Raw genomic sequence first — 23556 nt, 5'->3', positions numbered from 1 at the left:
ATTAAAAGGCTTTCAGATTTGAAAATATTATTTCAGTTTTTAATTATATGGTACAGTAATTCTTCTAAAATAAATAAATAAATAAATAATGTGAGCCAACCCAGTTCCCTTATTAAACTGAGTGCTTCATAGTATCAAAGGACAGAAAACTTGCATTAACTTGATTAAAAAGACTATACCAAGTCAATACAAAAGTGATTAATCTAGTCCTGGGATTTTAAAAGGATTTTGTGAGCAGAAAGGAGACATTTTTAATAAGTAAATTGTTACACAGTGAATAGCTACATGTGTAGAAGGTCCTTATAGTTTCTAATCTTGTGCATTATTGAAGTATAAATGGAAAGAATAGAGTAGGAAATGTAGTCCTGGCTCAAGAACTAAAGTGGAAGGGGTTTTAATTCTCATTTGCTATGGCAGTTGATAGCATTTATTTAAATTAACTGAAATCCTGTGCAATTGTAAGAATATGGATTGCTAATTCAACAGACAATTCAAAAGAGTATTTATTCTGTTAGACAACTTTCAGCATTACTGATACGTTAGGATAGAAAAATAATTGTATTCTGAAATTTCTGTCACTAAAACAGAAGCTGGAATAGGTCTGCCATAGAATCAATACACCAAAGGGGGTTTACATTGTCACTATTTGTATCTTTGTATTTTATTTTAGTCCATATAGGGCCATGAAAAAAAATAAAAGACTTTTTTGAAGAAAAAAAAAAAAGATAAATTGTATTTATATTCTATTATGTTAAAATACTTGAAATAAGTTAATAAGTGCATTCATCTAAGCTACTGAACGTTTGATTATTTTTTACATATTCAAGGATAAGACATAGTCAAATGCCCTTTAAGTTAGTTTTACATGCTAAACTTTTAATTAAAAATAGAACATTCAGGTGAGTAGAAGGGGAATAAAAGACCCTTTATCAGTTAAGAAAACTGAAATCCTTGTCATGTGTCAAGTCTTATGGCAACACACAAATTGTGAGGATATGTTACTGAACAGGGTAAATTTGTTCAGTCTTAATTCAAAGTGTATGCAGCCTTGAAGTTATAAAATTTTAAGTCAGTATTTCAGTAATAATTGTTTCTGAGATTTTAGTAGACACAAATATTCAAGTGTTTGTCTTTAAACACATATGCACACACATTCCATAAAGGTGAATGGAGCTCCCTGATTAACAGTCAATAGAAAACATTCCCCTTTTCCTTCTTCAAAATTGGTGTCAACATTTTTATCTGGGTGCAGGAGAGAAAGGAATGGAAGGAAAGAGAAGTAGGAGGAAGGGGAAGAGGAGGAAGATAAAGAGGAAAAAGAGTAGGAGAAGAGAAGAATAAGTTGTCTGTGTTTTTGACTGGGGGGAAACGGAGGTAGGGGTTTTTTGTGTGGAATACATATTTTTTATGGGATTTAGCTGTAGTTAATCTTAAGCAAATTTTATGTAACAGGTCTTTGACATATATGGGATTTTCTGCCCTGGGAGGAAAAGAAGCTTTTAACAGTAAAAAGCTAATTTGAGAATCTCGCTAAGTGATCTAAAATTAGAAAACTCCTTTATGAAATAAGGGACATTTTTTTCATTCCTATAGTAATGCACACACTCATTTTATCCTAAATAAGATGCTAGTTTTACTGGGGGCAAGCAAAAGTGTTGCTGTGAATTGAAACCTAGGCAGCAGCACAAGAATAAAGACTATTTCTTTAAGAAAAACTTATCTTTTCTTCCACCATGGAAGAGAAGCTCTGGAAGACTTTAATGATACATCTTGAAGTATGGGAAGATAGAAGGAATAAGAATCTTCTGCTAGTAGAGAGGAGAAAAAATGTGTAGAGAATATGTGTTTGGTTTTTATTTTTGTTTGTTTTGTTTATTTATTTATTTATTTATTTTTTCCTGAGGAAGAACCACTGTAAATTTGGTTATGCTTTTCCCTTCTGTGAGAATCTGTACCATTTTTCATATGATGATATTGACACCAATGACCATGGTGAGCTGGTCAAAAGGCAGGAATGTATTTCAGTGAATACAGTTGTGTCTACTGTCATGAATGGCTACTGGAACTGCAGTTTCTAAAGTCTACTGTAGCACTCAGCAAACAGGCCATGTTACAATGGAGTTCTTTAGAAGTTATATAAACGTTGACATTTAATTAAAGAAAGTAATATAAGTTAAATGAAAATGCTTAGATTTCTTTTTACTTTGTATAACCGGTTTATAAAAGGAGTAGCAAAGACAGAGAAAACCAAGAGGGCAAATTTGTGTGAATAGATATCAGCACTTAAGAAGAGTAAAATACTTTTGCAGCTACAGTGAAGACCCCTCCAGTTCAACTTTCTTTAAATGATTAAATGGATTTTGCTTTTTGAGCTTGTATATTGAGATATCGTTATGATAATCAGAGATATCACAGTAAACTTTGATGTTAATTTCTGTTCTAAAAAGATTGTGGTTATGTAAGGTTTTTAATTTTTTGTTTATATTACCAGCAGGCTCTTTAACAGACATTTTATAAGCTTTTCTCAGTTGGAATTATGGGTAGTTAGATTCTGGGAGAAGTTCAGAGGTGATGCAGATTTTAGTTAATTTTTTTTTACACTATGCATTTGTACATTCAGCTGGTGAAAATATACCCTACCTGAATCTCATTGAAATGATGCTTCTATATAAGTTTACTACCCGAGGTTTGTATGGATTGATACACTGAAAACATCAGATAAGAAACAGAGGTAGGAATCATTTGCTTATTTAATAAATAATGATTTTCCCCCAATTATATTTTTCACTAGCATTATAGAATTCATATGAAATCCATTGAAGAGATGTGACTTTACGTGTCAGCTTTGCCTTTACTTGCCATCACAAAGTATTTCAACTGCATTATGCAGCCTCTCCCCATTTTATAAAGCTTTGTAGTCATAGTCCCCCTTCTAAGCAACATAAGAAGTAGAGAGTCTCCAAATTGCCTTTGTCATTCTTGCTGTATAATGTACTGCACAATTTTTATTTGCATAGTTGCTTTTAATCTAGAAATGTCATTATAGCAAAAGAATACTGTAAAATATATGAACCTATTTTTCTCCCCTCCCTAAAGTTATGTTGGCTACCTATACAGACATTTAAGAAATGCCTGCATATGTTATATACAAAAGTTAAATAATACTGAAATGTAAATATATAAATAATATCAGGATAGGTTTTTTTTTCAGAGATAAAATTCATGTTCAATGTGGCTTTAAAGAGCTAAAGAACCTGTCAGACTGAAATGCCTTCTCTATCTTCTCCCTCCCACACAGGTAAAAAGCCCAACAGTTTGGCAAGGCAAAATATGAAACATTTTTGATCTTGTCTAGTAAAAACAAAGTGGTATTTTTGCATCCACACATAACATTGTTTTAAATTAACCTCGACTGGCCTTTGCAACTTGATTCTGCATGTCTGGTACTCCAGCCAGGCATTGTTATAAGGGTTAGTTTGCAGGCTTCAAGACTTGTAAATGTGAGGCTGAAGCACCTCAACAGCAGCTCAACCTGAGCAGACAGGCTCTTGGAATTCTTTTAATCTTCTTTTTTTTTTTTTTTTAAATATATCACCTGTAAGAAAGTGAACACTTGCATAATAAACCGGGCTTTTTAATATTTCTTGCTAATGTTTTGTTTTCTTTGTATGAGATTTATTTCTGTCTGACACAGCAGGAAAAAATAACTAAAATTTTTATTTAGATGTGTTTTTTTTTTTTTTCAAATTTGTGAGCCAATTCTTAATGGTCAATGAAATATGAACACAAAAGTAAATGACAATATATTATAATTGAGAACTTAAACCATGTGAAAGAGAGGAATTCAGGAAGAACTCAAATGTTATAGAAGGAAAATACTGCAGCAAATGAGGCTCACAAACTGTTAGTAATACTTCCAGTGATTAATTATTAGGATGTGTTTCATGAAAGATCACACTGGTCAAGTTGCATTACTAATTTTTATTATTATTATTATTATCTGAGTGACATTACACAGTTACTTGCACAGTGGTTCCATTTCAGAACAACTTCTGTGGCACTGCTCAAGTTGGTGAAGTGTCACCCCCATTTGTTTGTCATCCTTGGCAAACAGGCTTTTGTTACAAACAAGACAAAACATGTTCTAAACAGCCACTGTGTACTGCATTATAAGAGCAGTAGAAGTCAGGACATTTCTAGATTAGTCTAGGCAGTTTAAAGTTTGGGATTTTTTTTTCTTTTTTAGTTTTTCACTGCTGATGAATTCAGTCACTCAAAACTTAGAAAAAGAATGAAGCCTTTCGTTAACAGGAGAAAGAACTTTTCATTTCCCAATTATCTGTGGCAAATACAGAAGGAAAGTAACAAAAACACTAGATTTCTGTTTATAAATTAAGTGACTTGTCTCATTCTGATTCTTGAGAAATATCTACATCACAAAAAAATGCCATTGCAACCAGTAGTAATTGGCATTCTCACTCTTAAGAGAACAGAGACGATGAGAATTGAATAGCTTTGGAGGCTGAGATATCAGCCTCACTATTAGAATGAGCTGCTCTGTTTTGTAGGTAAATAAAGTACTTTTGGTTCATAGTTTTGTGACCGTTCGCTACTCAGAATGAATAACTTAATTTAAAATTAAAACGGCTGTGTCCTGTTTCTAAACTTTCTTCGTTAGTCTGTGTCTCTTTTAGAAATGGAAAAATAACTTTTGAATGTCCAACTAAGATGATTATTAATATGTTGTCTAGTTCAAAGTCTTAATCTTCCAGAAAGCAAGAAAATTGTTGTAAGATTTCCTTATGTCACTGCGAGAGATTCCTTCAGCCCAGCTGTATTTTTGCAGCCCCACAGTTCAGAAGCTGCTATTAGGTACTACTTAATATAGTCTTATAAATAGCCTGAAGAGATGATCACTCCTTATTTGTTTTTGAAACTCATCATTGCTGTAGTCAGGATCCTAGAGTTCACTTGGCGTTCTCTGGAGGCTCCATGAGGTGTTACTTCACAAAATGATTTTGGAGGATTAAAATTTAGTTGTAGACAATTGTTATAAAACCACCTTGGATAAAACAATATTTTTAATGGTATTGATTTTCCTAAACTTCATTCGTTTACTCAATTTTTAGATATATATATATTTTTCAAATCCTAGTTCATAGGGCAGAAATAAATATTAGCATTCAGAAAGGTATTTTTACTTCAAACAAACAAACAAACGACTAACAGGATAACCACTAGTGATGCCCTGCCCTGCCTATCCCAAAAAGCGAAGGGAAGACAGAACACTTGTACTCTGCTGCTAGTGTTCTGCCCAAATCTAAAGCAATTGCCTTAAAATTCACAGGTGCATTGCATTTCGACTGCTCCTATCTCATCAATGCTACTGCAAACCAAAATGCTGAGCTTTGCTATGAGATCTGAGACAGACATCGGAACTTTCCAGAAAGGTCAGAAATATTCCCATGCTGCTCCCAATCTCTCTCCCTGTGGGCTTTCAGGCTGCACACAGCCCTGCTCCTTCAAGGTGAGCTGCAGGAAGTGTTTTGCAGCAGAAACTACCTGGTAATTCTTTCTCTGCCTAAAGATGCCAGTGCTTTTAGACTAGGCATCGTGTCAAACTGACAGAGGAAACAGCACAACATTCAGTTGCCTACAACTGTAAAGCCTGATGCAACAAGTAAACCTTAAGGAATGGTACTGGCAGGTAAAAGCATATTGTTTCTAGCTAATTTAGATTTTTCTAGTCAACTGAAGTCTTTCATGAAGACAAATTAGATGTAACAGTACTGGGACTAAACATTAACTTTACAGAGTAAAATGCAGAAAAATTTTCCAAAAGTTTTACCAATTTCTCTACTGCAAATACAGACATGCAAGTCGTCTTTGTTGCTTGTTTTTTCCAGTTACACATTTTTATGATCACATTCTGAGGTGAAGAAAATTCTCAAGCTTATCACGTCAGACTCTGTGAATCCAGCTAGATTCATAAGTTTATTATGTTCCAAACAGCATGTGGATATCCCCTTAATGTAGCATTCACCTTGAATGATTAATAGCCATACCTTTTTTAAAAGTTAAGCCAAATAGTTGAGAAAAATAAGACATTCTGAATCAGCATTCTGTTTTAGCTTAATAACTGCAGGCATACGTGTTGGTTACAACTTCATTTACCCTATAGGTATTGCCTGAGTACTTAACGAGGCTAAAGCTCCTTCCTTGATCATCATCCTCCTTGATGAAAAGCATTCATTAGCTCCTTACAGATCACTAGACCATTTCTAGAACTACATCTCTTTCCCCTCATGTGACAGTGAAAAGGTTGGTCAATTGTGGGTAGCCTTCCTGCGGTCAATACTTAGCATTAAAAAAATACTGTCTGCTCTTAGTGCTGCTTTGGGACAAGCAAAACATGACCCTTAGAAGAGGACTAAGTTGTCTGAATCTAGGTCTGTAAATTTTGACTTTTCTTCAGATCATCCTTTCCTCTCTGATTCTCATTTATGAAGGAACTATTGATACCTTATTAAGTGAAAGATAGACAAAAGATTCATAGATACTTCAGAGATACAAGGAAGCAAAAATAATAATATGTGGTTCAGTCCTGAAACATACATTTTAGGACAAAAATTTTGCTGAAAATTTTGATGAAAATTTTGATGAAAATTGAAAAGACTATATCTTTGCTGATCATTTCTTGTGTCAGTCATGGTATTTTGAGCTCTTAGCAACTATTTTTCATTGTTAATGATTTAAAGTAGTAACTCAATACAGTGTTTCTAGTCATTCCCTTCATTTCAGCATTGTTGTCTTGTTTAGAATCACCAACCAGCAAATAAATAATTAAATAAATAGACAAATAGATAATTTAGATCACTTTTCTCTAAATAAATGATCTAAATAAATTTTCTTACAAGTATACAGCAATTAGATTAGAACTGTGTTCACCTGAATGAGAATCAAAGTGGAGTAGCACTGTCCATTTCATTGAAAAGGTGGTACTCTTTATAAACTTGTTTTGCAATAAATAAAAAACAACATAGGTTTTATAAACATAGAAGAAATGATTAAAAAAAAAATGGAAAGAGGCTGTGCAACAAAATAGCCTTAGAATTACACTCCTATTCTCTGAAGACAATGCATCTTTTGTCTGTCTGTAACAGTTTCTAATTCATTGTTAAAAAGGAAAAAGAAAAAACAAGCAAACAACAACAACAAAGAGTGACAGAGGGCATGTTGTAAACGAGAATGAATTGAAAGGTACTGTCAGATAAGCATATAGCATACATTAATATGTTGGAACTAATATTTTATGGAAGAAAAATCAATTTTAGATAGTAAGACCATAGTCTAGAAAACAGAACCTCACTGGTGTGACTGGTGGGTGGTTGCCTCCATGTAAGCACTGAAATTACTACCTTATTTGAACTCAAACTGAAACCAGTACCTTATATTATACTTCAAAACACAGGATCTCTCACAGGGCACTAATTGTGATTTTTAGGTAAGGTTTAGGTGCAAGAAAAAAAACAAAACAAAACAACAGTATTTATGTTGTTTATACAGATATCCACACTACAATTGCCATGTTCCTTCATAAAGCATTTATGTCCATTACAAACTCCCTCCTCTGCTACACTTTTATTAGAAATAAAATTATATATGAGCAAAAGATTTTTTTTTATTTTAAAACATTTTTTATTGATGTAAATATGTTTTATTTGTTGGTTGAGTTTGGAACTGACTGATATTTTTATCTATCTTCTAGCATAGCTTAATTGTATTTGGGGAAAAAAAATAATAAAATCTATGATCCAATTGTGTAGAAGTCCCTGTTATTATAAATTCTGCTAACAATAGTGGGCATCAATTTGAGATGTCACTGATTTCTGGATTTTTTTTAGTTCAATCAGAACATGTGCAGCACATGGGGATATACTAATATTTTCAGTAGAGACAACAGAGTAAGCATGAAAGGTCTCCTGGATCATTTTTTAAGGAAGAAAGAATACTAATAATCTTTATGTGAGCTTTTATAAAACTACAACCACTTTTAATGACCTATATTTATGCATTGTATATTCGTCTTTATTATATTCCTTTTTTTTTTGTTGCAATCTACTTTTTTCTTTGAGTTAAATCAGAACCAAAGTGTAAATTTAGATTGATTGTAATGATAATAGGGATATATGTTTGTAGTATATTTGCTACACACAGTAGCAAAGACTCCAATGTATTTGTTGGCTTCCCCCACAACATCTCTAACATGTTTCTATGAGTATTTTTTTTAAACCTTATTGTGCCCATTAATAGCCAGTGGCGTGCAGTTACATCCAATTAAATATATATAGTCTGAATTTCCAAAGTATGTATGTATGTATGCATGTATAATTTCTGATTTAAGATAACTAAGATTTCTTAAGTATCTGGCTCAGTATTAAAGGAATATAAAGAATATTTCTTTTTTATTTTGTTTTGTTTTTAATATTGTTTAGTTGTGTAGTAGGAAGATCTGATGAAACTACAAAGTACTGAGCAAAGAGTACATTTTTAGGACTTAGGCGCCTAGGAAGGATTTGAATATTATAAAAGTGGTTATAATTCCAGAAAAAAAAAAAATATATATATATATATATGGAAGAGCAGAAGTAGTTTGGGGTTTAAAGGCATTCACTTTTATGAAAGACAAGAAAATGGGATTTGAGGGATAATACTATTTTGTTCATTGTACAACTTATTTCATATTGTTAAGTTCCAATATTACAGCTTCTCTACTCTCTTTAATTAAACAAATGTAATTATTAACTTGTTTTAAGTAGAAGTGCAATGAATTAGAGTATTTCTGTTAGTGCTATTTAAACATATTTTAAATACTTTTTTCCTATTAGTTATTTTATCATTATGATAACAGTTTATACTATTGCTTACCTTGTCATGAGTAAGGTGAAATAACAGGTGTCTGAAAATATCGTATTGAATGTGATTTTCAGAGAATGTAACAGTGAGTCCAATAGATGATGTAGCAGCAACATTATATTTATGTGTATTCACTGTAATACCTGCTTAAAAACAGGATTTATATTGGCATTTTTAGACGGAAGTTGTGACCATTTTTTGGTGCTCCCTTATAACTGGCTGCAGAAAAGGTGGTCTTGTTTATACAGAGTAACATAGCTCTGTTGCATGTCCTTCTTACAGAGGACATGCAGTCTATAGTGGGGGTCTGTAATTGTTACGATAGCTTGAAAAATACTAGCAACAGCCCCCAGATAGCCATAAAACAGCAGAGCTGAAATCCACCCAGACTGCTCTGGCATTTTTTTAACTGGGTCCAGGTCATCCTGAAACACTATGTGAATTCCAAAGTAGAATTCTTGAATTTGCCATGTGAAATACTTTTTACTGCAATAGAGTATTTTTCTATAATGTTATAGATGTGTTTCACAGCAAAATTCCTAATTCATAGGAATTATGCCTAAAATAGAGGAAAAACTTCCAAATTCATCATCTATTTTTCTCTTGCATGTTTTTTCTTCACGCATACACCCTCTTTTTTTTTTTTTTCTTTTTTTCCAACTGTCTTATTTAACTCACTCACACTGATTATGTCCAATCTGCAGCACCTCTCCCTTAGGCTGATGACTGAATGTCTGAAATCCTTCACTGGAACTCTCTCTCCTTATGCTTTGTCATACCGATGATGACTTTAAGAAGGGCATGAAACAGACACTATTACTCCAGTTCTCCAACACTGCATATTAGAATCATAGGATCATAGAATGCCTTTGGTTGGACAGGGTGTTAAAGACCATCCACTTCCAATTCCCTTGCCATTGGCAGAGATGCCATCCACTAGATCAGGTTGCCCAGGGCTGCATCCAAACTGATCTTGAACACTTCCAGGGATGGGGCATCCACAGCTTCTCTGGGCAATCTGTTCCGGTGCTCCACCACCCTTCCAGTGAAGATTTCCCTACTAACATTAAATCTAAACCTATCCTCTTTTAGTTTAAAAGCATTACCCCTTGTCCTATTACTATCTGCCTGAGCAAAAAATAATTTTCCATCTTTTTTATAAGCCCCCTTTAAGTACTGAAAAGCCACAGTGAGGTCTCCCCGTAGTGTTCTCTTTAGGCTGAACAACCCAAGCTCTCTTAGCTTCTCTCCATAGAAGTGCTCCATCCCTTTGATAATCTTAATGGTGCTCCTCTGCACCTGCAGTAATGGGCCTACAACCTTGAGCTGGGGGTTTCAGACCTGGATTCAGCACTTCAAAGTGGGGCCTCATGAGGGCAGAGCAGAGGGGTACAATCACCTCCCTCATCCTGCTGGCCACTCCCCTGTTGATGCAGCCCAGGATGCGGTTGGCTTTCTGGGCTGTAAGTGTGCACTGATGGTTCATGCCAAGCTTTTCATCCACCAGAACCACCAAGTCCTTCTCTGCAGAGCTGTTCTTCTCCCAGTCTGTATTCATGTCTGGGATTGCCCCAGTCAAGGTGCAACACCTTGCACTTGGACTAATTGAACCTCATTAAGTTCATATGGGCCAACTTTTCTATTTATCTTCCCATAAATACATTCCCCTAGACAGGTCAAAAGGGATCACATAGGGCAGCATACAGCCTTGTGCCTACTATGTTTTCCAAAAGAAAATATTCTCTGCTAGATCCATCCTGGAATGGAAAGAAAATCTTCACATATTTAATGAACTATTTGATTTCACAGAATCACAGAATTGTAGGGGTTGGAAGGGACCTCAAGAGATCATTGGGTCCAATCCCCCTGCCAAAGCAGGTTCCCTAGAGCAGGTTGCCCAGGTAGGTGTCCAGACAGGCCTTGAATATCTCCAGAGAAGGAGACTCCACAACCTCCCTGGGCAGCCTGTTCCAGTGCTCCGTCACCCTCACTGTGAAGAAGTTCTTTCGCATGTTGGTGCGGAACTTCCTGTGCTCCATCTTGTGGCCATTACCCCTTGTCCTATCCCCACAAACCACTGAAAAGAGGTTGGTCAAATCCCTCTGTCTCCTACGCCTCAGGTATTTATACACATTGATGAGATCCCCTCTCAGTCTTCTTTTCTCCAGGCTGAACAGACCCAGGTCTCTCAGCCTTTCTTCATAGGGAAGATGCTCCAGGCCCCGCATCATCTTTGCTGCCCTCCGCTGGACAAAATTGCTTGTAGTTATTGTACAGGTCTTACTATAATTACATTTGGCAGTGTTTTTAAATAAACATGATGAAAAAAGATGTGACAATATATATATTATTCTTACATACTTCAGAATACATCAACATTGTTACTTTATAACAAGCATTTCTATCACTTTACCCTTCTCATTACACCTCAAATCCATTTATTTTTCTGGGAACACCAAAACTTATGAGATTAAAGGCAAAACAAATACTGGGACTTAAACTACAAAATTATGAGGATAATTTTTTTGATTTTGTATATTAAGAAGTAAGTGCAAATGTAAAACTTGTAAATGCAAAACAAATGAAACAAAGAAAAAAACAACAAACAACTAGTAAATCCAAAATAGTAAACACATTAATAAACCCTCAGATATAATCTAATAAATATATTTTACAATGAGAAAGTGACTCATTGTTCATAAAAATATTAATAGAATCATAGAATCATAGATGGCCAAGGACCCATTCCAGCCTGGCCTTGAACACCTCCAGAGATGGGGCATCCACAGTTTTTCTTGGCAACCTGTTCCAGTGCCTCACTACCCTTACAGTGAAGAATTTCCTCTTAATGTCTAGTCTAAATCTATCGTCTTTTAGTTTAAGACCATTCCCCCTTGTCCTATCATCATCTACCGGAGTAAAGAGTCCTTATCCATCATTTATAAGCCCCCTTTAAGTATTGAAAAGCAGCAATGAGGTCTCCCCAGAGCCTTCTCTTCTCCAGGCTGAACATCCCCAGCTCTCAGCCTTTCTTCATAGGACAGGTGTTCCAGCCCTCTTATCTTTGTAGCCCTTCTCTGGACTCGCTCTAACAGGTCCACATTTTTCTTGCACTGGGTGCCCCAGACCTGGACTCAGCACTCCAGGTGGGGCCTCACAAGGGCAGAGTGATGGATACAATCACCTCCCTCGACCTGCTGATCACACTTCTTTTGATGCAGCCCAGGATGCAGTTGGCCAGCACACTTCTGGCTCATGTTGAGCCTTTGGTCCACCAGAACTCCCAATTCCTTCTCTACAGGGCTGGTCTCAGTGAGTTCTTCTCCCAGTCTGTACTCATGTCTGGGATTGCCCTGACCCAGGTACAGCACCTTGCACTTGGACTTGTTGAACCTCATTAGGTTCACATGGGCCCACTTCTCCAGCCTGTCCAAGTCCCTTTGAATGACATCTCTTCCTTCTTTGGTATTAACCGCACCACTCAACTTGGAGTCATCTGCAAACTTGCTGAGGGTGCACTCAATCCCCTCGTCTGTCATTGATGAAAATATTGAAAAGCACCACTCCCAAGACAGAACCCCGAGGGACACCGCTCGTCACCGTTCTCTACCTAGATATTGAACCATTGACCACTACTCTCTGGGTGCGGCCATTAAGCCAATTCCTTATTCAGCAGATGGTCCACCCTTCAAATCCATATCTTTCCAATTTAAAGATTTGGGTGTCATGTGGGACTATGTCAAGGGCCTTACAGAAATCCAAGTAGATGATATCAGTCAGTCTTCCCTTGTTGACTGATGCAGTTATTCCATCAACAGATTGGTCAGGCACTATTTAACCTTGATGAAGCCATGCTGGCTTATATTGTTTTAACTCAGCAAAAAAAAAAAAAAAGGAGGAAAATTCATAAAACTGTTACAGCTTAATTCACCTTGAGACTGAATACTCTTTCAGTCCTTTCTTTTTTGAAGACTTTTTACACGAAAGAAATGGAGCAGAGAAGTTTGAATAACATATTACGTATATAATGGTATATATAAAATCGGCAGTAACAACAGTAACTTTTCATTAGAGTGAACTAAAACAAAGTTACAAAATTAAGGGAGATTCACAGCAAAATGAGTAATCATGGATATCAAAAGTGGAAACTTACAGAACTGAACTATGTACAAAATATGTTCATACTTTTATGTAGAATACTCCTAGTAAAATGTTATGATGTTTTTATTGACATTGAGAAGGAACTTCATTATTATAGGTCTACTGTTGTTTTCAGACCATAAAATTAAATTGTAGCTAGTTCTCAGGTGGCTGTAACAGAGCAGCCTTACTTCTTATTCTTGGGGGGGAAAAAAAAAAAAAAAAAGCCAGTGGCAGACTTACAAGGGGTACATGAACTTGCTGTAACAAGTCTAATGAATGGCCATCTGCAGTACATGACATCTCAGCCAGGAGAGGCACAGAGAGCGGGGTTGGCTCAGCCTGGAGGAAAGAAGACAAAGGATGATCTTGTCCATGCCTATAAATGCCCAATGGTGGAAGACAACAGAACAAGACTCTCCAGTGGTGTCAAGTGACAGTACAAATGGCAATGGGTCCAAACTGAAACACTGGAAAACCCGTGTAAACTTATGATGATTTTTGCATTTTTTTGTTATGAGGGTGGTCACACACTGGGGCACCAGAGGGGTCATGGAGCCTCCATCCTTAGCAATATTCAACACCCAACTGGACATGACATGACCCTGAGCAGCCAGGCTCCTTGACACTGCTCTGAGCAGGGTTTTGGATCAGACAACGTCCAGATGTGCATTCCTACCTCAGTTATTCTATGAATCTTTGAAAAGATATTAATGAACAAAAAAAAAAAAAAAAAAGGAACAATTAATAACTGTGGATAAGAAGTGCCAGTTGAAAAAACTTGCTGTGGCATGTTTCTTTCCTCATCTTTTTCATAGAAATTAATTTATTGAGAGGCTGCAACAGGCCAGGAGTTCTGACTTTAAATTATATCTGAGCTTTTTATCTTCCTTTTTTATTTGACGAGTTCTTTACAATCTTTAGGTAGCCACACACCGGGCAAATAAAATTGTGAATTTCATAACTGACAGCTGCATTCTAAAAATATCGTGTTAAACTTGGGTGCCAAAATAATAGCTTCTTGAATGTTGGTGATACCATTAGGAAAAAGAGAAAGTCATGTCAGTGCATCTTTCTGTAACTGGATTGAAATTATCAATCAGCTGGAATGTTTAGTAGCTGAAACACCTTTTAATTGTGACAGTTATCGTTTAGTTAGCCAATGTGCAGAAAGGAAGTACATGCCTGAAAAAGTGAAAAAGAGATGAGGTTTTATCATTCCTAGATGGCAGCTGATGGTCTCTTTTGCTACAATGTTCTTGTGACAGGATTCATTGGCCAGGTTTTTGTGGGGCTATCACCGAGCTCATAAGTAAATAGCTGCTCAGATGAAAGACAGTATTCAGAATAGCCACCCTGGGCACTTACTCTTTGGAGTCAGCTTTCAGACTGACTGACAGCACTGCTGGGTTAGCCCCTGTATTTTGGATGGATTCCAGTATGGGTAATTGCAGTCTGCTGAATGTAATCCCATGCACTTTCAATTTACTGTGGTATTCACTTCCGGTCTTGTGCAATTCTGTGAGCTGTTTTTAATTGCTTCATTTTCTTACAGAGAATGCTGTACTTTAGTAGAGAAGGAAATGATTCTTCCCTCCTTTCTTCCCATTTCCCTCTCCTCCCTCTCTGGATATACACATGCATACTTACTAAAGCAGTTGGCTTCTTTTATTACAGGCTATTGCTAGATAAAAAGTGAAATATAGCTTATCAGTTATTTATGATACATAGTTTAATCATTTTCAGATTCATTGCTGTTCCAAATATTTCAAAGAGAATTGGAGACTGGCAAGTAGAATAGCTAATACCTCTGCTCTCCAGAAGTAGAAAGCATGGCATGTTTCAGTTACATTCAGTGATATTAGAGGTACACCTTGGCTGCATCAGAGTTGTAGAATCGTCATAGAATCACAGAAATCCAAATCATGCATTGCATCATCTATGTATCTCACTGACCACTTCAAAATTTTTCAAGTTTGTGCTGATGAAACTGATATTTTAAAGTGCATAACCTTAACAAAACTGCAGAAATCTAGGACATCTGTGTACCTACACAGGAGTCAGACAAAGTACATTTTTCATACAAGATAAAAGTAAATCAAAATAGAAGAGAGGACGTATAAATCAACCACTGATTATCAGGAGCAAATGTAGAGGATGTTGTTAGGGAAAAGTAGTTTGTCTTTTTAAACAAGTTGAAGCTGTATACTTCCAATGAAGATGAGTACAGAGAAAATTCACTCCATAGCTCGAGCCTGCAGGTCTGTTCTGAAATTTGCCTGGGTGTTTCCTTCCAAAGATATAAATCACTCATAGAAACCACATTTGAGCTTCAGCTTCTCCATAAGAGTTCCATAAAAGTCCCTACAGTAAGAAAACTGATTTCACTGGCGAAACAAACAAACAAACAACAAAAAATCAGTATTTATCACAATACATAGTAACAATTTTTTAATTCATCTGAAATAACTGCCTCTGACTGACATTTAAAAAATCATTTTCTGTTACTGTTTACCATGCCTCAGATCCCTAAAGATATTGAGATGTCTAACTTCAACTGCAGTCTATTCTTAACTGTGAGTCAGTTGCTTAAAGTTGAATATTAGAAGCCTATTCCATTTGAAGATCTGTGGTTATGTAAGAAATAAAACTTACAAGCTATTATTTTGTTTTAAAAGAAAAATGTACAGCTAAGGACGCCAGGACTTTCTAACGTTTCTTTGAACTCATCCAGACATCTGCAGCTCCTCTTAGAACACCTTTCACGTCAACAAAAGTGTAAAAATACATAGATTAGTTTTCTAATACCATTTTATTTCAGCAATAGTTATAAATGTTCCTTACTTTTATATGAAACATAAGTAGGCAAGTGAGCTGAATGCTATCTCATTTATGGTGCTAAAAAGCAAATCCCTGCAGTGGATTTTGCACTATCAACCATGTTGAAGGGATTACTTGATCTGAAGGAAGATGCTGGTTTGTAATGTCCTACTCATGTCAACGAGAAACAGCTAGTAGACCTGAACTTCAAATGTGATAAAAATATATACATGCTGCCATGCAATATTAGATAACACTAAATACAAGACAACCATGGAGAAAATACTAACAAATTTTTAACTTCAAGTTTTATGTCAAAAATAATTTCCTAACTTTTAGCTTCTGAACATAAAGGACAATTACTGTCATTCTTTTTTCTACAATTAAACACTCACATGCTACTCTCCTCAAAAAATATTTTGTTATTACGTACCATTTCATATAAAACATTAAAAAAATATATTGTGGCATGTAAGTCAAGTAATATCATCCTATGTTGCACAAGTGGTGAGTTAAAAAGTTAATCACCTTTATGCATGCTGCTGATGGAGAAAAATGTAGTTCCTTGAATATAGTTTGGAGGTTCACTGTCTGAATGCGTCTCTTTGTCACTTTATCAAATTTCTGAGTACATGACTTCCTGTGACAAGTATTCAGAAAGTTCATTAACACTCAAATACAAGTGATACATATTTTAGAAACTCACATTCTACCATTCAGCACCTGTATATGAAGCATATGGAGATATGAGTAATTGTTTTAAAGAAAATTTCACCTCTGAACCACATTTGAGTTCACTGTGAATATAATTAGATCTGCCATAGTCTTCTCTGTAAGCCTGCAGATAAGGCACATTATATATATATATATATACATATATATACATATCTTCTGCTTTAATCCTTCTGCTTAAAGATGATAGGGATGCACTGATATGCCAATATATACTACCAATAATGTGTTCTGAACCCAACCCCTCTAAATAATAAAATATCATGTAATGTCCTTTTTTAAGAAACACTTCCTTTTTACACAAAGGAGGAGTAATTCTTTTAAACAAACGCATTATAGTGGAACCACTACAATAAATGGAAAAACATATCTCACATTATTCAGTCCTACTCAGACAGGAACTCCAACATCAACTTCATTTGACCTTTCATTAATAATGACCAAAGGAACGTGTTTTCTCTCTCTGTATGCCAACATGGCATCTTTGTTGGCGGTTTGTAAAACACATTAATTAAACAGTAACAGTTAAATTGTTATCTTTATGGGAGTAGTTACTGATAGACTTTAACTTAGGAATGAAGTCATGGATATATTATTCCATAGGTATATGAAGAATATATTCAGGGATATATTCAATATTTTTATGAGACTTAGCCTCATGAAAAATCCCCCAAGACTTGGGAAGTTGTAGCAGGTTCTAATTTTTAGTACCACTAAGATTTTAATAGATTTTAATATTGTTGTTTTGGCTGAACTCTGTAAATGTTCATCATTTCGTCATGTAAAGATACATTATTTGAATGAGCCAGCAGTGTGCCCTGGCAGCCAGGAGGGCCAACAATATCCTGGGGTGCATCAAGCACAGCCTTGCTAGCCAGTCGAGAGAAGTAAGTGATTGTCCCGCTCTACTCTGCGCTGGTGCGGCTTCACCTCAAGTACTGTGTGCAGTTCTGGGCACCACAGTACAAAAAGGATGTAAAACTGTTGGAGAGTGTCCAGAGGAGGGTGACAAAGATGGTGAAGGGCCTAGAGGGGAAGACGTATGATGAGCGGCTGAGATTACTTGGCCTGTTCCGCCTGGAAAAGAGGAGGCTGAGGGGAGACCTCATCGCGGTCTACAGCTTCCTCACGAGAGGGAGTGGAGGGGCAGGCGGCGATCTCTTCTCTTTAGTGACCAGTGATAGGACCCCCGGGAATGGTGTCAAGCTGAGGCAGGGGAGGTTTAGGCCAGACATCAGGAAGAGGTTCTTCACTGAGAGGGTTGTCGCACACTGGAACAGGCTCCCCAGGGAAGTAGTTGCTGCACCAAGCCTGTTGGAGTTTAAGAAGTGTTTGGACTGCGCGCTTAGTCACATGGTCTGAATTTTTGGGTAGACCTGTGTGGTGCCAGGAGTTGGACTCGATGATCCTTGTGGGTCTCTTCCAACTCGGGATATTCTATGATTCTATTTGAGAAAGAGATTTTCTCAGAATTTGCATCTCTAACTCTATATTATGATAATGTAAATAACACTGAATTAAATGGAAATTCAAGTATGAGAATATTTGAGAGACCTCCCAAGGTGCAAGAAATTCTGGAAGACAAATATTGTGCTACTGTAGAATGGGTATTTTAATGGTGGGATTATCAAACTTTAATGACGCATTCCTAATACTGGAGGAAGTGATGAAACACCCTAGAAATAGAAATACCAGCAGTTTGGTGAATTTATACCTTTTTTTCTTTTACAGTTGTTTTCTGTGTGCTGAAAGAGTGTTTGCTGTTTATAAAACACAGAGAGAGCAGAGGATACTTAGAGGGATGCCTGATGACTTTCAGAACTTTTGTGAAGCCACAGCACATATTGTGTGATAATGCTGTTTGAAAGCTGGCTGAGAATCCTGCTGCTTTTTATTTTAAGAGTTTACAGGGAATGATGATTTTATGAGAGATAGTTTACTGCTTTGTCAAATGAAATGCTTGCTGAATACAAAGACATTCACAAACATCTCTTTCCCATTGAAACTGTCAGAAGCCTACAATGAAACCTTTTGATCACCTTTGTGTGGGATTTCACCTATAGACACCATCAAGAAAATACTTGCTTTATCACTCTTTTGTAAACTGTAAGAGTGACAATTGATTACCAAGACAATTTATAAGTGCAAAAGAAAAGGGTAAGTTCTAGGAAAATTCTGGAAGGCATCATGGTTTGTCTTGTTATGTTATTCAGATGTATCTGTCATATCATTTGTTGTACACACAAACCTTCCTGAAGGGAACTTCTTTGTTTGTTTTAATTATGAGCAAGCTGATCAGAGATCACTGGTCAACTAGTACTATCATTTTTTTTCAGTGAGAAAGCAGAATAAGTCATTTGAGTACTGAGTGTTCTCTGGAGGCTGAAAAGGTCAATTTCAGCCCATTTTAGCCAATTAAAGAAACTGGATGCAGGAATAATAAATGGGTTTGCAGAACGGTTGTTCATACTGAAGTATACTAATTCAATATAATCATGGCAAGATGATGATCACCTCAGCTAACCCTTCAATGAAACACATTGAAAAAAACTTGGCAAGCTCATCAGCCATGATGTGAGAAGTCAAGCACTAAAATTTGATAGAGAGAGAAGATTCTACAAGAGGAGAACATGATAAGCTGTAACAATGGAAGGAAGGTAGCAACATGGCTACTATCACTGTTTGCACAAGTGGAAAATCCTGTATTATACAACAGCAAAGGAGTCTGGAGTATATAGCTAATTATTTATGTAAAAATTCTCCAGTAAAACTCATTTATATGTGTAGCATAGAGAGGCATTGAAGGTGTACATATATGAAGAAGCCTGATAGATCAAAATGGGTGATGAGAATGGCAAGAAAAGACCTAGATATTTTGTGACCCAAGTGTATATACATACATACTCTATAAGTATGAATACATATATTCTATGTGTGTATATATATAAACTTATTATATATATTATATATGAAATTAAATAGTATTCTATATATAATATATAATATACACATTATATATATATAATTGAATATTATTTTATATGTATATATATATTTCATGTCTAGAGAATATTATTTTCTGCATTGCACAAAATTACACAAAATAGGTTACTTTGTTTTTCATTACTCACCAAAACTATAGCAGACCTAAACTTTTTTTGGTATGTATGTCTTGTTTGTGCTCTCAAGTGAGACAAGCTACCTAATGCTATCGTGGACCAGCATGGATAACATCATGACCAGCATGAACTTTCTGCTGATCTCCTTGGCAATCACTTGGCCCCGCAAGACTCATCAGAGCATTTTATGGTTGTGACAGCACTCAGTTGACCACCTGTCCTCCCAGGGTCCCCTAGAATGTGAAGTCTGGCAGGCAAACACTCTCTGTTCCATGCCTTATTTTTTCAGGGCCTCCCATTTGCTGTATAGCAGAAAAAGAGCACAAATCAGCCCAGCAAAAAGCATGCTCATAATTGCTTGTAACCAGAGGATTTTGACATCACTGGTGATAGTGTTGACACACTTTATAGGGGAGAAGCCATCACCTGCAGACATTGATGGCCTCTATGCCAGTCTGCCTAGGCCTTCCCAAAAGAGTGGATATTGCCAGATTAAAATACAGAGTTAAGCTAAAAGTTTGAGAAAATCCTTTTTTAACCTTGATACCTGCCCACCCCCAAAACAGCTTGTTACCCTTTTTAAAGTCCTAAAATAATTGTGGTGGAAGTGCCTTCTGTTAAATAAAAAGGACAGACAAAAAAACTTTTCTCCTCAAAATGTCCTTAATTTTGAAGCTTTCTCTGAAATCACTCTATTAATATAATTATTTCTATTTATTAAAATAAATTTATAACATAATGTTTAGTATTTCTACATAGATCTTTTTAGCAGTAGATAAAAGTGAACGGATGGTAGCTGGAAGTATATCTGATTTGATATTTGTAATTATTTTTGAGTTTGAAGCACCGGCTTTGTATGTGGAATTTTATTTTATTTTAGCATTTGCCACTTTTCCTATGTTACGTACAAGATGCTTGGGAGAAGCTTCTTTATTAGTCCAACAAATTAACATTATGATACTACAAATGCCACTGCTGTAATTCAATGCAAACATAAATTCCAATTTTCTTACTTTCTTATAATATGTGCAATTATTCTGAGTAGAATTAGCACTATATGTAGTTGTATTCTGGGTGAAACAAGTGTCTGCACAGACTACTAGATAGGGAAAACCAGGAGATGACAATGAAAAGGAGAAGAAATAGACACAGAGAAAAGGAGGGAGAGGAAGGGAGGAAAGCAAGTACTCTTCAATAAATAAGTCTTAGATTTTACAGATGTGTAGAGTCAGTCAAATGACGAGTCATCAAAATGCTTCAGACTCAGGCTGTCTTTCACTGTATTTGTTTTAAAAAACATATTTTCCTTTGAAAATTTATGTTTTTCTGAGTAACTGTATAGCAAAAAAAAAAAACCACTGAAATTTAGCTGATGGCTTTAGAAATGCTTCTCAACTTGTGTCCTCATAACTTACATGAGTAAATATCTAGTAGTTCTGTTGAATTATCACTTTTTACCACTTTGTTAATCTGTACTCTTTATCAAAACCAAAAGTTGCTGAAATGCAACATTAAAAAAAAAGTTTTTAGCATTTATTGTGTCATGCAAAGATCATTATGCTTTTATCTATTTAGAAAAAAAAATAAAGTAATTTTCAAAGCTAAATTGCTGTCTTAGAGAACTCATAGTGGAATACATTGTCTGTGACCTTCAGGTCATGAGTTTAAACTCATGTAGGTCAGTTGTATGTTCACATCATTATTATCTGATAGCTCACTAAAACAGGAAACTTGTACTACAGTGCTTTTGGTCCATAAATAGAGATCTTCAGTTTCTATTATTATTATTCCACACTTTTCATCTTCTCTTAAGTTATTGCAATTAAGTCAGAACCTAAGACTTCTTTAATTTTGCACTTTCTTATGCAATCTGTCTTTCTGACCTTCAAGTTTTAGACACCTCTGAAAAATATATGGCATTTCTTTCTACACCTCAGACTAAGTGCACCTATAGGGGTTTTGATAGATTACGGGCTAGCACATTCAATGTCACAGTGCAGAACACGGTCCCTTCACAATGAATGAGTTTCAGCTCCCACACTTCCTTTGGAGGAATAAAGTAGAAATGCTGTAGCCATTATGCTTATTCAGTAACTATATTAAAACCAAACAAACTCACTAACTAACTAAAAACCTGGCAATGAAAAATAATGTTGAAAGAAGGTATACTTAAAATCCAAAGAAACTTTTTTCTCCACATGATTCAATTTTTTTAGTAGCTGAGATGTTGAATATGGAGGAACTGGTTATTTTTCTTCATTTCCTGGCTTGAGGTTAAAAAAAAAAAAAAAAAAAAAAGACAGATTAAGAACTGCATCAAGCTTGGTTGTTGTTGTTATTGTTTTCTTTTGTTATTGGTTTGTTTGTTTGTTTGTTTGTTTTGAGCTGTTAACAAATAAAAAAGCCATTAAAATTATGTGGTGGTTTTACTCAGGTGGGCAGACGAGCTCCACCACAAATGCTCTCTCACTCCCCCTCCTCAAAGGGAAAAGGGGAGAAAATATGATGAAAAGTACTCAAGAGTTGAGATATGGACAGGGAGATCATTCAAAAATTATCATCATGGGTGAAACAGACTCAGCATAGGGAGATAAATGTAATTTATTACCTATTACTAACAAGCTAGAGAAGTGAGAAACTAAAAGCGAAATAAAAACACATTCTCTCTACTCACCATCTTCTACCTCTTCCCCCGAGCGGTGCAGGGGAACAGGGAATGGGGGCTGTGATCAATCCCCAAGGCTTTGCCTCCACCACTCTTTCAGTCATTCTATGCCCCTGCTCCACATGAGGTCCCTCCCACAAGATGTCGTCCTTCCTGAACTGATGCAGCATGGGCTTCCCACAGGCAGCACCTCTTCAAGAACTGCTCCAGCACGGGTCCCCCACGGGCGGGCGGCAGCTCCCCCCAGACCCCCTGCTCCTGCGTGGGCTCCTCTCCACGGGCTGCAGCTCCGGCCCGGGGCCTGCTCCTGCGGGGGCTCTCCATGGGCCGCAGCCTCCTCCAGGCCACATCCACCTGCTCCATGTGGGCTTCTCCATGTGCTGCAGCGTGGAGATCTGCTCCGTGTGGGACCCATGGGCTGCAGGGGGACAGCCTGCTCCACCGGGGGCCTCTCCACAGGCTGTAGGGGAACTGCTGCTGCCTGCCTGGAGCACCTCCTGCCCTCCTGCTGCACTCACCTGGGGGGCTGCAGGGCTGCTTCTCACTCCTCACTCTCCCAGCTGCTGTTGTACAGCTTTTTTTTTATTTTATTTTTTTTTAATTTTTTTTTTTTCTTAAATCTGTGCGCACAGGTGTGCAAGCAGCATTGCTCATGGACTCGGCTCTGGGCAGTGGCGGATCCTTTTGGAGCTGGCTGGAGCTGGCTCTGGTCTGACATGGAGCAGGGGATGGACTCTTCTCACAGAGGCCACTCCTGCTGCCCCCCTATACCAAAACCTCGCCACATAAACACAATACAAATAACTATGGAAAATATTCTCTTCTTGTGGCTTGCTCTTTGTCATCTAAAATATGACAAGTTAAAATATATTTCATATAGGGTAGAGTAACGATGTATATGTGTTATCGCTCTAGTTTGGTAATTGATAGAAACCAAAACAAACTTCTTCAAAGAAGAGCAATGAAGTTCATGTGTCTTATCAAAAGTGATTGTTATAGTAACTGTAATCATGTAATATCTCCTACGTATTTTATAGGTATATAGTACATATAATTAAAAGGGAGATTTGATAAGTATGTGAATCAATAATCTTACATGCATCTTTCTTGTTTTACTATTCATGAGTGATGATTTGCCTCTAAGAAAGAATATTTTAAATCAAA

At 36.4% G+C, this 23556-nt stretch overlaps 1 protein-coding gene and 1 long non-coding RNA gene across 6 annotated transcripts in view; one reads left to right on the top strand and one right to left on the bottom strand.

The window, feature by feature from the left end:
• Nucleotides 1–23556, top strand: part of IL1RAPL1 (interleukin 1 receptor accessory protein like 1) — a 777496-nt gene that overhangs the window by 509642 nt on the left and 244298 nt on the right. The window lies entirely within an intron of this gene.
• Nucleotides 5424–22999, bottom strand: LOC310905338. The gene is made up of 3 exons (XR_014588945.1): nucleotides 22402–22999; nucleotides 16405–16516; nucleotides 5424–15443 (listed from the first exon to the last, which is right to left on the bottom strand). It is a non-coding gene; the product is annotated as an uncharacterized lncRNA (long non-coding RNA).

The sequence above is a fragment of the Anser anser genome (genome assembly GCF_964211835.1).
Source record: "Anser anser genome assembly, chromosome: 1".
In the NCBI taxonomy this organism is placed as follows: Eukaryota; Metazoa; Chordata; class Aves; order Anseriformes; family Anatidae; genus Anser; species Anser anser.
Note: the sequence above shows the minus strand (reverse complement) of the source record. Positions and strands in the feature narration are given on the sequence as shown.